The sequence below is a fragment of the Rhinolophus ferrumequinum genome, chromosome 14 (genome assembly GCF_004115265.2).
Source record: "Rhinolophus ferrumequinum isolate MPI-CBG mRhiFer1 chromosome 14, mRhiFer1_v1.p, whole genome shotgun sequence".
Lineage (NCBI taxonomy): Eukaryota > Metazoa > Chordata > Mammalia > Chiroptera > Rhinolophidae > Rhinolophus > Rhinolophus ferrumequinum.
The window spans coordinates 48623676-48637550 of NC_046297.1; the positions used below are offsets into that span (position 1 = coordinate 48623676).

A 13875-nucleotide genomic window follows, 5' to 3' on the forward strand; every position below is an offset into this window, starting at 1 on the left:
GTGGGTGAGAGTTTTTGGCTACCAGTTAATTCTGATTTTGTTGTTAAAAGGAACAGATGCTAAAACATAAAAAAAAAAAAGTATGGATGTGTGGACAAGCTGGTTTTGAAACAAAGGTATAAAATGAACTTAAATTGTGGTTGCTTTCTGTATTCGAGCTATCTTCGTTTCTTGCTGGGCTTCTATCTCCAGCAGCGGACAAATGCACTAATTTTCTCAATATGGGAAATGCCAGCACTAAAGCCAAATAAAGTCGGGTTTAAGATAATTACGCTAGATTTCATCAAAGCAACTTGGCACTCATCAAAATTCAATCCCAGTTAGTTGATGAGATTTCATCAGGCTGCTTAAGAAGCAGGGAAATAAACAAAGTAGAGAGACAATGAAAACAATGTGACAACTGTCAAACAAAATGCCGAGTACAACATTGAACATTTCCCTAAATGTAGTACTGAAACCACTAATTCTCAACCCCTCCACACATGCACGCGTGCACACATACATACACACACACACACACACACACACACACACACAAAGGTATAATAAATGACCACATATTTTAAATTTTGAATCATCTTTAATTGTGCATTCATTGCATAATACTGACAGTGGAATCATTTGTTACTAAGTACTTAAAGTTGCATAAAAGATGAGCAATTTGAGGGCTGTATGGTTTTTAAAACACGGGTGCTTAAGAGGTCACCACCCTTGTTTGAACTCCTTTAAGCAAGTTCTTAATAAATGTAAGCTATTATAAAAGGAATGGTTCAAATTAGGCTACTACCGATGTTATAGTTTTGCAACTAGATATGCTCACATGTCATCCACCTGGTGGAAAATTTCACATAGTGGTTCTTGGGATATACAAGTCTTATGTTTCTGATAAAGTAGAAGCAAAGTGGTACCAGCAACACAGAATGTACTGCTTCAAACAGAGCTACAGAAGCTAGCCAAATAACTCTTAATGCAAAGCATATTTGATGACTGTATCAGGTCAATCTGTGCGCTTGGAGTTGACAATTATACCAAATAGAGGAAGATCTGAAATGCAACAGACACTTGAAATTTGAAGCAGAAATTACTTTAAATTACTCAAGTTAGCAATACCACTCTCAACATGAAAATATAAGAATACTACAAGAAATCTTTGCACACATGCGAGACATGCATGTGGTTTCCTGCTATAGGTTTTGACATAAGATGAAAAGAAGAGATGGAGAAAGGAATGGGAGTCTACACAATATACATCTTCCAGAGACTAGCATTCGGTTGCTTTTTATCATTTCACCGCAGTTCATCAGAGGTTCATTTCCTTTAGAATTTTCAAGAAAGGGGTAGTTTGGAAAATATTCTTCTCTACATAGGTATTTTGGAAAATAGTCTTCATATCAGCCAAAATCTATTGTGCGTGTCCTGTTTATAAGTCCAAGATAATAATCGAAGACTTATTGCTAATTCAAGCTTCTAGTTTTTTGTTATGATCTTGAACTAGGCATTCTAATAACTAAATTAAGACTATATCAACGACTAAAAGTAACAATAGGACTGTATCACCCAAAAACCAAACACAATAGACCTGCCAGAATTTGCTCCTAGGAACAAGGGAAGGGAATGCCTACTGAATAAAATATTAAAGAGGCAGCTCAGGATGAAATAAAGTTGTTGGGAGCATATCATCTGCTTGTCCACCTTATGCCATATTTAACTGTACATAATTTGTATATCTAAATGAAAACCAGTAAACAAACTCGTTAAAGAGAAGTCCATCATAGAATCTTGCAAGGTCTACCATAAAAAATAGATACTATTGAATTCAGTCCATGCGAAGGTCACACCACTATTTAGAGAGAAAACACAGCAAAAATAAAGGGACAATCACCATAGAGGATATATATGCAATAACATGAACAATCTTAGTTGCACTACCTCTGAGGAATTCCCAGGGATTACAAGATAATGAGGCGATCTGGGAGAAAGAGCTAGAGGTTTGATGTCTACGCAAAAACCAAACTTTGCCTTTAGCATCTACTATTACTATGGGAAAGTGCCTCAGCCTCTCTGCGAAACAAGGGATGTACCAGAGTGCAACCTAAAGATCTGTTTTATATATAGATGATGGATGACAGAATTGTACACCTGAAGCCTATGTATCTTTACTAACAATTGTCACCCCAATAAACTTTAACTAAAAAAAAAAAGATCTGTTTATAGAAGGACATAATCCTTTTTCAAAGGAAAACTCATGCAGAATCCCCAAAATGTAAGAGAAAAAAGTAAAGCTACTTTCATTCAACCAAGGTGAGAGGCCAGACCTTACCTGCTGAGGCTTCCCCGTGAGCTATGAGAAAACCCACACACCATGACATCCTGCATAGACTAGTTTGACCACTCCTAGAATCTAGATCTAGAGCTTCCTTTCCTTCTATAAACCCTACCCTCTTGTCAGATTAAATTATGTCATGGATTTAAGAAACTGAATTTCCTAGCAAAAACATGTTACTGAAGTGTTATACATCTGTATTCATATTCATAACTTTAGGCATATTATTGTTATATAGGTGGCTAGTTCACTTGTTATAAACTAACTATGCATCACTGTCATACCCATGCTTTAATTTATTTTTAAATATTCACATACACAAGCTTGAGGTTTGTAAATGAATCACCACAAATGGACCGACTTCCTCTTCCCTGTGATAATTCTTCAGTCAGTCTCAAATTTTTTTCAGCACTGGTCAATCCATAAGGCTCAATTTGATAACCAACTCTTACTGACTTTGAAGTATTTGCTGAGTTCATTCCTTCTCCTTATTTCTACTCCTTTTGCCCAGATGTTCCCCCTTCTGCTTCCTGACACATGTTGTTTCCAACAGATTCTCCGCGTTTACATAAAGGATAGCCTATACATTTCTGTTTTTTTCTTTTTCACATTTTTGCTCATTCAATTTTTCCCTTCACCCTCTACTCATTTTCACTTATTCAAATCCTCCCATGAGTCCAACTCTATATTCTAAAGTCTCACCTCTTCAGCCACCATTAACCTGTCCTGCAACCTTCATCCCTTTTGACACGTGAGACTTGCTCTGCCTCTAGTAAGTCAGGATACTCAGTGCTAATCAGGATACTCAATGATTGTCGCAGTTATTTCTCGAACTTAGTGTTTCAAATGTCCCACGTAGATTATACTGTAAGTGAGGTGAAATGAGTTCAACTCTGAATATACTGACACATCTGTTAACTGGATTGCAAATTAACCTACACTCCCTCAGCTTACCAAAGGCTATTGCAATCTTCTAGGTAAAGAGAGTAAAAAGGTTTCAAGTCAAGACAATAGAAATGAAGATAAATGGACAGTGGAGAAACAGGACTGGGTGGGTGGCTATTAAAAAAAAAAAAGTAATAACAACAACCTACATTTTCTGACCCTTGACTTTATGAAAGGCAAAGTACGAAGGATGCTATTTAATCCTCTAACAATCCTGTGAAGCAGGCATCGGTTATCCCCAGAATATACACAAAGATGCTGAAGCTTAAAAGAAATGAAGTAAACATCTCAAATTAGCATATGTTTAGGTGGTTGAACAAAGACCTGCGTCCTAAATGTCTGAATGTGAGGAACAGATTCCAAGGAAGGGCTGAGAGCCGGGGGAAACTGGGAGACTCGTGATACCTTTAAGAAGGAGAGACATTCCAGGAGAAACAAGGTTTTGAAAGGACACTTCAGCTACGCACGGTTTGACATGCTGGCTGGATATCTAGGAAGATGCCCATCAACAGCCAGGTCTGTGGGATTGGGGCTGAAATGAAAGATGATTCATATCTGACTGATAGCTAAAGCCATCAGGTGGGCAAACATCGAAGAAGAGCAAAGAGGCAAGAGTAAGCCAGCCATGGTAAGAATGGAAAATATAGCAGACTTAATAACAGAATTGCCACGAAGTTTAGCAGAATAATAAAAATGCACCTACTTACATACTCGTATACGTTCCTTTACTCCTCACAACAATCCTATGATATATTATCCTCATTTCATACATGACTAAGCTTTGGGAAATTAATTTGATCAATGTCATTCAACCCATAAGTGACCAAGACCAGTATGTACCAAATTTATAACTCTTTCCACTATTTTTCCAAACTGTTTTTCCAATATATAATCATCCATCATCGCTGAGGGTATAAAATAGAAGCTAGATATTTGTCAAAACCATCCAAGTGTGTATTGGGGGGTTGGAGGGAAGGCAGGAGAAAGAGTCATGAGCAGAATGTGTTAAAGGATTAAAATTGGGGGGAACAAATACCTGGTATATTGCTGTCCATACCATGCTTCAAACACCACAAATTGATAACTATACAGTTTTCTCCTGAACCCAGCATATAACTCAGAATCCTTCTCAACCCAACGTTCCAGACAGCTTCTAGTATTAAAAAACATGCTAGATAAAAACCACCTTAGTTTATACCATTGAAATCAGGCCCTGTAGGAAGATTTCCATCCTTGATCTGAATAATATTTAATTTGTGTGCTTTAAATTATCAGAGTACTCCAAGCTGGCTGATAAGGAAAACCATTAGAAGGTTAACATCATAAGCTAGAAAATAGAGAATAATATATCCCAGAGTCTTGGTAAACGGCAAATGGAAGTAGTAGTTAGAAAGCAAATACAGTTCAGTTAGGGTGAATGCATAACATACTCAGATTTGAATAAAATAAGCTGCACTAATAAAACTGAAGAATGGCTTTGCTTAGGAATTGGCAGAAAAAGACATGAGGGTCATAGTGGATTGCAGTCAAGGAAAAATCCTGCATGCTTTAGATAAACAAGCATGACAAGCAAAATGCATAAACATTAAAATGTGTAAGTCTTTCCCTGGTAATTCTCCCAAACTCAGACTCTGCTTAAAGCACTGCCCCAAATCTGGGGTGTGCAGTTGTCTTCTTACTTACACCTTACCAACACAACCTCAGTCACTTCCATCTTCAATCAGCACTCTTCTAAAATACCTCCATGCTCAAAAGTAACCTATGGCTCTCCACTGTGTACAAAATTCAAAATCTTTTCTTCTCCCTACAAGCACTTCACAATCAGCATGAAACTTATATTTTTGCTGTGAGCTTCTGTGACAGCCATTCACAAACTCTGAGCTTCAGCCTGGCTCTTCTGCCTGCCCTCCCTTGGACACCAGGGGCACACTTTGGCGTCTGCACCTTTCCTCACAATATTCTCTCTGTCTAAAAAAATCGTCTCCCTTTGTTAACATGTTTTCCACCCACCCCTTATAATAGAATTTAAATTTTGCTCTTCAGGAAGCATTTCTTGGCCACAACAGCTAAAAATGATACTTTTGCCTATAACATCAGAGCCTGTAACCATACTTATTCACATTTACAAATTTAACTCTGCTTCTTCTATTTTACTGTAATGTGCATTTTCTTCTTCCCATAGACCATAAACTCTTTGTGTGTCTCCTCCCCACCCCCAATGTGCCCATTTCTTTAGAACACAGAAATTAATAGATGTATAAATAATTGATTTGATGAACCTACAGACATGGCAATGGAAATATCATGTATTGTGTTGGAAATTCAGCTCCAATTTTTTCTATCTGAATTCTGCTAGAGAAGTAGGTTCAAAAGAGGAATTAGAAGGCACCTTGTAACATACTTTAATAAAGTCAATTCAACTCAGTGAATACTCAAAATCCATGTGGTTCCCATATCAAATAGTTTTGCCACATTAAAATAACTGAAGGCCAGTGTTGGAGAAGAAACAAACAAAAAAAAATCACAAAAGGTTATTTCAAATATTAGCGCAGGATGTGAAACAATCACCAGAAATCACTCTGCATCTAAATATGCAACTCCTGAGCTTACTTAAGAACACAGCACTATGTAGAAACACACAATGTGATTTATAGAGGATGTAATACAGCATTGTATACCTGAAATTTATATAACTTTACTAATAATTGTCACCCCAATAAACTTTAATTAAAAAAAAAAGATTCATGAAAAAAGAAAAAGAAAAGTCACTATGCTTACTGACAAATTCAAAGGGTACATGGCCCACAAGACAAATGCACATTTTCTAGATTTACTAGATACCTGAAAATTCTAAATGTATTTAATTTTCACTAAAAGAACCAAGTAGACGATTCCATTCAATTAGAACTGGTAAGTCAAAAAGCCCTGATTCCATACCACCTGTGCCTTTATCAAGTCACATCTCACAATTAATTATACCTTCAGCTTTCACTGAGGGGTAAAGAATCCCAAGCTGCCTTCTGCCTTCTGGAAACACGTTTGTTGCATGGATGTTGTTGAACACATTGTCCACCATACTACTCATTGCTCTGGATGTGATTCCTCTTTTGAGAAATATGTTTAGTGTGTGTCTCCTCCCTATGGAACTAGGATGCTTTATTTACTATGAGAATTATTAATTTCCTCAATTTTGTGATGTAGGCCCACCCCTCCTACACACATGCACACACTTAAATGTGTCTGAAATTGGAGTGAGTATTCACGTTTGTGTTGTGTATATATATATATATATATATATGTATATATTCATATATACATATATACATATATGTGCATATATATTCTTATGCTCGTATATGTGTGCTCTGTGTCTATATATATACATGCACATATGTTTGTGTATACATACTAGTATATGCAGTGATTTTCCCTCCCAATGCTGTTATGAAATTGATATTCCATTTTATAATTAATCATTTATTTCAAATAAGGATAGAAAGAATCAAATATACTTTTCCCCTTTGCCTAGTAGGAAGCCCAAGTCCAAATTTTCAACCAACATATATTCATATGCTCTATTTTCTTTGTTTGTCCTGAGCTCTTATTCTAAGTTTTTCCTAGGTCTGATCTTTTAAATTTGTTTTTTTTTTTAGCATGTTATCAAATGTCCTTTGACATTAAGTAATCTTTAAATCCTTTGAGCAATAGGCAAGATATAAGGGCATAATATCAATTATTAAATGTCTCTTGCCTGTACAAGTTCAAATAGTTTACTCCTGGTTTCCAAAGTCTTCAAATGTAAGAAAATAATACTGACACAGAAATATTAGGTCCAAGTATTATATAAACAGGTACATTGTAAAGTAAAATCTACTGCCTTTACATTTTTCATTTAAATTAATTGTAATAAGTTTTGCCACCTGAACCTTTTCCCCTCTCTGTTGCACAAATAATGTTATCATCTTAACCACTTCTGTATGATGACAACATGAATCACACTCAGATTTTCGAAAAACTCTGTCATTATTTCCGTTGAAATATTTTTTTTAGGCCTCCTGATTCTGGAGGATAGCCACAAGTATAGCTCTAGGTCAATCCAGTAGCTAGAAAAGTATTTACCAGAAATCTCAGTGAGCAAACCGCCTGCGCTTTTTATCAACACCAGTGAAAGGTCCCAGAGAGGTGTCTGAGGAGGAAAATAAGTTGTTCTAAGAAACCATTAGGGGATTTATACTTGAGACTCTCTTATCTCATATTTTTTTTTTTTTTTTTAAGAAAAGGTCCCCTGTAAGGGGGTGAAAAATCTACCACTGACACCATGTGTGTCCTATTAAAGTTGTTTTTATTTTAGAGTGTTTGTAAAATTTTATATATTTTACATTAAGATCAGAGTAGCTTACTGCTGTGTAAAATTCATAAAAGAAAGGCCCCTTTGGAATTTTCCTGTCCTTGCCTTGCTGCACACATAATGTTGGACCTTCGGTGGCACTGTAGTTGAGAAATCCTTTTAACAAGTACCCATAAAAGAGACAAGTACATGTTGCTCCAGACTATAATTAAATGGGGTAATAGAGACTCCAGATGGGAAGCTGTACAGAATGGCACAAAGGTGGGGCTTCTTTCACTTCCTCGCTCCCGGACCACCCCCACCCCACCCCCGGCAAACAAGGCTGGCACCAGGACATGCTCAAAATGAAACTGTTGTCTTACAGGCCCTCCTTCAGCCTCCCTGCGATGGGTGCTCTGCATAGCCTTAGAGTTCTACGTCTAAGCACAAGACTGCACCTCATTTTGCTCTCTCTGGATTTTTCATGAGCTCCCATGCACACCACATTGGAGCCCACTTTTCTGCTCCTCCATTCTCTCAGACCTTTTCCTTCTGAAATGTGACCATTTGTCCGTCTGAAAGAAGTCATTGCAAAAACAAAATAAAACAAAACAAAACACAGAAAACAAAAACAGGTTCCAAGAGTTATCACCTCCCCCACTTTCTAGCAACAAGTAAAAAAAGTGAAAAAGTGGTGGGTGGCGGTTGCAGAGAGAGTGGGCATACTTCCCAAGACACTACCTAAATAAAGCTCATTAAGATTGCTAAAGCAGGAATTTCGGACCCGTTAGCTACTGACAGAAACATTTGGGGGAGGGTAGATCGATCTTTGTTAAACATAAATGTAAGATAATTATCATACATTAACACTTAAAATGTGTCTGCTTATAGGTGGCTGTCCCAGTTTATAATCACTATAAAATAAACATTACAATTAGTTTTCATGTGTGCAGGGCACCTGGGAAACAGTAATTTGCTTAAAGTGACTAACACAAATCACTGATTTTTAAAAATCTAATAAAGTGTTTAGCATAGCAAACAGAGGGGTGACGAAAATTCCCTTTTAGATGCTGTCATCTTCATATAAAGATTTCAATATCTACCTTCCTGACAACTATGAAAGTTTCAAAAGAAAGAGGTTTTATTCTTATCCTTTCTCTTCCAAACTACTCTTGAGGTTGGCATGTATAAAACAGACCACATAAATTACATCTCAAATGTAAACAAAATGTACAGAAATAAAGAACATATGTCTAAAGCATATTTTCTTGACCCTTATCCTACTGAAAATGTGCTTATTTCCTGCTCTCAGTTTAATCCATCACAATCTACAACTCTCTTTAGTTATATTATCTAATACCTAGTCCACATGTTGCTGTCAATTTATATACAGAAAACAAAGATTAGAGAGGTCTTATTACCAATGCCTTTAAAAAAGTAGATGTTTACAGAGATTAAGGGTCTAAGTTGCTAAATAATATTTTCTTTTGTTTCCTACCAAGTTAAAAGCCACTTTTTAATAAAAGCAGATAACGGGTAAGTAAGGTCTCACAAGAAGAATAAGTTATTTTCAAGTTGAAATAGCATATAGTAGAGGATTTTATCTTTAAATTTTAGCACAGTCCTGAGAAAATCGACTAGGGCTTAAAGAATTGCACTAAATTGTTACTAACAACTGAGGTATGGTGAATTGAGGCAGCCCATGGGCAAAAGGGACAAAAAGCTATCTGAGCATATGTCAAAGCATCACCTAAGCTACTTTAACAGTCTGACTGCTTAAATGTGTCCGAAAGAGAAACACCACGCTGGGCACAGAGCTCCTAGACGTGGGGGTGGGGCTGGGATCGCAGTCCTCTGTGCAGATCAGGGAGCAGAGAGGAATCTGGGTGGGACTCACCACAAGGCAGCCTCAGCTAGAGGGCATCTTTGAAAGGCTAAGGATGGAAAGCCTAATCTTGAAGTAATACTTTTTTCCCCCCAACGAACTGAGAATTGATGACAGTAAAATTATAGAAGAAGAGGCCTTAGGAGGGACAGCTGAACCAAAGCCAGCCAGTGGCTGGGCACTTTGGCATTTATGAAATGACCTCTGGGGTATGTGTCACTGGATATTTCAAGTTGGAAGATGTTGGGGAGGGGCGGTGGCTGGTGATGGCAGGGGGCCACGTTTTACAAAAGCATTCCTAGAGCAAAAGGAAAACGATGTGTCTGTTGGAGGGAGAAATCGTTGAAGTTGGCTACTTTGATGTTGGACAACCATGGCTTCATCTTTGATTTTTATTATAAGTCACAAGGAAAAGGTATGGGAAAACTTGTGTTTCCTAGGCAGCAAAACATTGGTCCTTCTCTCAGCTCTACCACTAGAAACTTGCTATATATCACCTCCGATCGATCAGTCAGAGCCTCCCTAGGTCTCAGTTCCCTCCTCTTCCCTCATATACAGTGGGAGGGTCAGGGATAGTCACATGATATAACCATTGAATCAAAAGCTAAAACAATTTCCCTTAAGTCTTCAAAAGTTCTCCTTCATTCAGGGCTTGAACCAAATGGTACTCCCTCAATTTCCCTGAACAGCCTACATAAGACATACAGGCTGGTACTCCCACGCAACTTTCACTAGTTCATATGCTGCTTTATTTTTCTTCACAGCCCTTATCTCCACATGAAATTATGCACTCATCCACTTTATTGCCATGATTCCCACTAGAAAAAGCTCTAGAAGGACTCTGAGCCATATTATCCCTAGACAAATGATTGGTACAGAGCAGTTCTCAGTAAATACCTAATGAATAAATTAAAATTAGTTGTCATGAGACCTTACAAAAGAATGAGTCCCATACAGAAAGGACTCAGGTTGAGGGTATGTTGGTCAATCATGTGAAAGAATGAAAGATTACAGCCACCTCCAAATGTCAACATTTTCCCCTGTACATGAGCAACTTCTGACTTTGATTTTGTTCCACAACCATGATCTTGTTCTTCCATTTGTCATTTAAATATATAATAGGATGTCTATATTTTCGATTAATATTTTGCCTAATATGCAACATGGTTCAGACTTGAAATTCCTTCCATTTAAAAATGCAGGTTATATATTAATAGAACAAGTTAGTCCCAACAGGATAAATTCTACTAATTAGTATACTCAACGTAGGAGGAAGGGAAGACATATGTACAGTGAGTACAGCCTTCATTTTTAAGTAATCCATTCTTTTTCACCCTTGTTTCCTATACACATTGCTCGATATAATTTTTCTCCCACTCACTGTTCATCTTTCCCTTATTTTTTCCCCATGGTATTTTATGCATCCCTCTTTTTGTCTCTTTCCTCTTTCTCTATCCTCCTGCTATCTTGGTAGCTAAAACAACAGGTCGTATGTGGATTTAAAAAGAGTCTTGCTTATGCTTTGAGGATTGACTGTCTGTGAGAAGGAAGGAGGAGGAAAGAGAAGGGTGAAAGCTGCCAGATATAAAAGGCTTGGCAAATGCCCAGTACAGCTGCTGAAAGAGTGTTCGGTTATTTGGTTGTAAAACAGTGCTCTTGGGCTTACAAGTCTCCTCCTCACCCTTCGCATGACAACCACAGAACTTACCCGTATGTTTTGGCAATTAATCTTAGAATCACTGGATTTTAGAACTGGACTGGATCTGAGAGCTCGCCTACCCCAATACCCTCAATTTTACCAATGAGGAAACAAAGGCCAAAAGAGGTTAAGTGACTTGCCAAGGGTCACAGAATTGATGACTTGACAGGGTACAGAGACTCAGATCTCCTGATCACCAGACCTGAAAAATGAGTGTCAAAAAAGCCCAAGAAACTCTACAGGTTATGTCATTAGAAACGAAAGAAAAGATAAGTAATCAAAAAGAAAAGTTTGGGAATGAACACTGAGTAACTGCAAATGTAAATTAATCCATGACTTAGGATATTTCCAGATACTCATTTTTTTAAAAGCAAATAAGCATATGACAATTAAGGGGAGAGCAAGCTAAAACATTACATTATTTTATTTGTTAATCTTGCATCCATTTATTTTTACATTTGTAATAGTTTTTAGTGTAATATCTTATATACTTAGTGACTACTCCATTATGCTGACCTCTAACTTATGCCTTCCAGTAATCAAAAGCAGCTGATTTTAATGTGCTGGTGCTTTGGTGTGAAGGAGGTTAAGGCTATGTTTGTGTGCAATCAGGTTAAGACTGGCTCCAACAGGAGAAAAATCCATACATATGTTAAAAAGATCTGAAAAAAGGCCTGTATTCCCAACCTGATTACGACTTACATTTTTGCATGGTTTGTCAAAGCAGATCACTAAAATCAAATCAAGATGTAAAATGGGATAAAGTGGTTTTCTTCTCCATTCTTCCATTAATCACCGTGACCTACCAAAGAAAGAACTTTTTGCTCTCTCACCTGAGGCAAGGTGAGATACTCCACTGGAAGTTATGCCAACTTTTATCAATTGGTGCTCAGTTCCAAAATTAATTTTCTAGTTTTCATTTATTACATTTGTAAATAGAAGTTATTTTATTGCAAAGTAATTTTCCATTGCTATCAACAATTCTATGGTAGTTACCTTTTTAGAAAACATAAGACAATAAAACAAATTCCCATATAATCTTTTAGATCTACCCACTTTAAAGGTTCCATAAATATTGAATGTATTAAACTGAAAATTTCAATTCGGGGATCAGAACAATACTCAGTCTCTCCTAATAAAGAATACTCGGTAAAATTTAAAGACTAATTAAATCAGTGTTCATTACTGGTTCACTCGTCAAAAAAAGAATATTAGCAGATGATACATAAGGATTTATTTTGGCATAATTTAAATTGCTGACAGTGTCAGCTTGTACTCTATTAAAGACAGCACACTGTTGTTGGTAGCACAGAACATACGAGTGCAATAAACATTATAGGTTAACAATCTAGCTGTTATCTACAAAAGTCCCAAGCAAGACTGGGGCGAGGGCAAAATAATTTGGAAGGGGAGGGGAATATGCTGGCTCTTGTTACACATAAGCATGTTTGTTATAGGAGCATTTTCAGGTTAATTTTTGCTATGAACGTAAACCACAATTGGGGGGCCACGTTGCTGGGAGAGACAGGGGGGAGGGTTGTTATATAAACAATATACAACAAAGGATGCCTTTATTTCCAATACCTAAATACATCAGGTTTGTTTTTAGGCACAAGGTTGCAGGTTAAATGCTCTCAGCTATCCAAGAAGTGGCTTATTAGTTTTGTAAGAAAATATTTTCTCATATTTTGACTGAAAAATACCCAGTTTAAGTGAACAAAACCATCCTTGTTAGTGAAAAGCAAACCCAAAAAAACTTTGTTTCAAAGACCCAGCAAAGCAAAGCAAAACTAACTCAAGAGGAAAAGCTGCGTTCCTAATAGTAGCTTCTGAATCTGGATCTAATAGTTCTCAAAGGCCGACTGGAGTCTTCCAGTCTTAAAAGTTTGTCTTCCTCCATGGATCATAGACATTCTCTATGAGGCAGCATAATACAGATATAAATCCATTTTGAGCAGACATATATTCTCTCTCTGGGCTATAACCACAAAGCTGCAAAATGAGGCACCAACAGCAAGAATAGAGGCAAAAAAAAGTTTTGATTATTTTGTAGGGCAATTTTCCAAACGCAACTTCCTTTTTTGCTTTTCTATGTTGTGGACTAGAAAAACCCCAACTTCGTCTCTGGTAATATAGCATCGGCTAGTGATAAATAAACAGTAACAAGCGATTACGCTTTAAGAATCACAGCGACAGCACTGAGAACTACATTTCAAACATACTGACTCAGCTTCAGCCAGCACCTGAGCTATGTACGCTTCTCCTAATTTGTAAATGGGCCTAATCCTGTTATTACAGAATAATTACTGCAAATCAGCACAATTACTACAAAGACATGAATAAACACACACATACCAGTAGCTGTTTTCTACAAATTATTATCAAAACAAAGAGAACCAGCTAATTGTGGTAACATTAAGACAATGTTTATTTCTCCCAGTGTTTGGGCAAGTTTATTTTAAGTTGTCATCTTCAACTAGCAATGATGCAGATGATTTTACAGATTCCATAAACCTTTCTAATCTAAACTCTTCTCAACTGAAAGTTGGCTGCTTCCCTCAGAGCAACATCTGCAAAGGCCTGATTTCATAAGAACTCGCTTTTATGGTACATTAGCAAAAAAAAAAAAAAAAAAGACTCACACTTTTAGAAATCTCAATTTAGAAAGCTCATTTGTAGTGCACTCCTCTAAATTA

General features: G+C 37.0%; 1 protein-coding gene across 4 annotated transcripts in view; it reads right to left on the reverse strand.

The window, feature by feature from the left end:
• The window catches only part of RSPO2 (R-spondin 2), a 155307-nt gene that overhangs the window by 34955 nt on the left and 106477 nt on the right, over positions 1 to 13875 (reverse strand). The gene's annotated exons all lie outside the window — the stretch shown is intronic.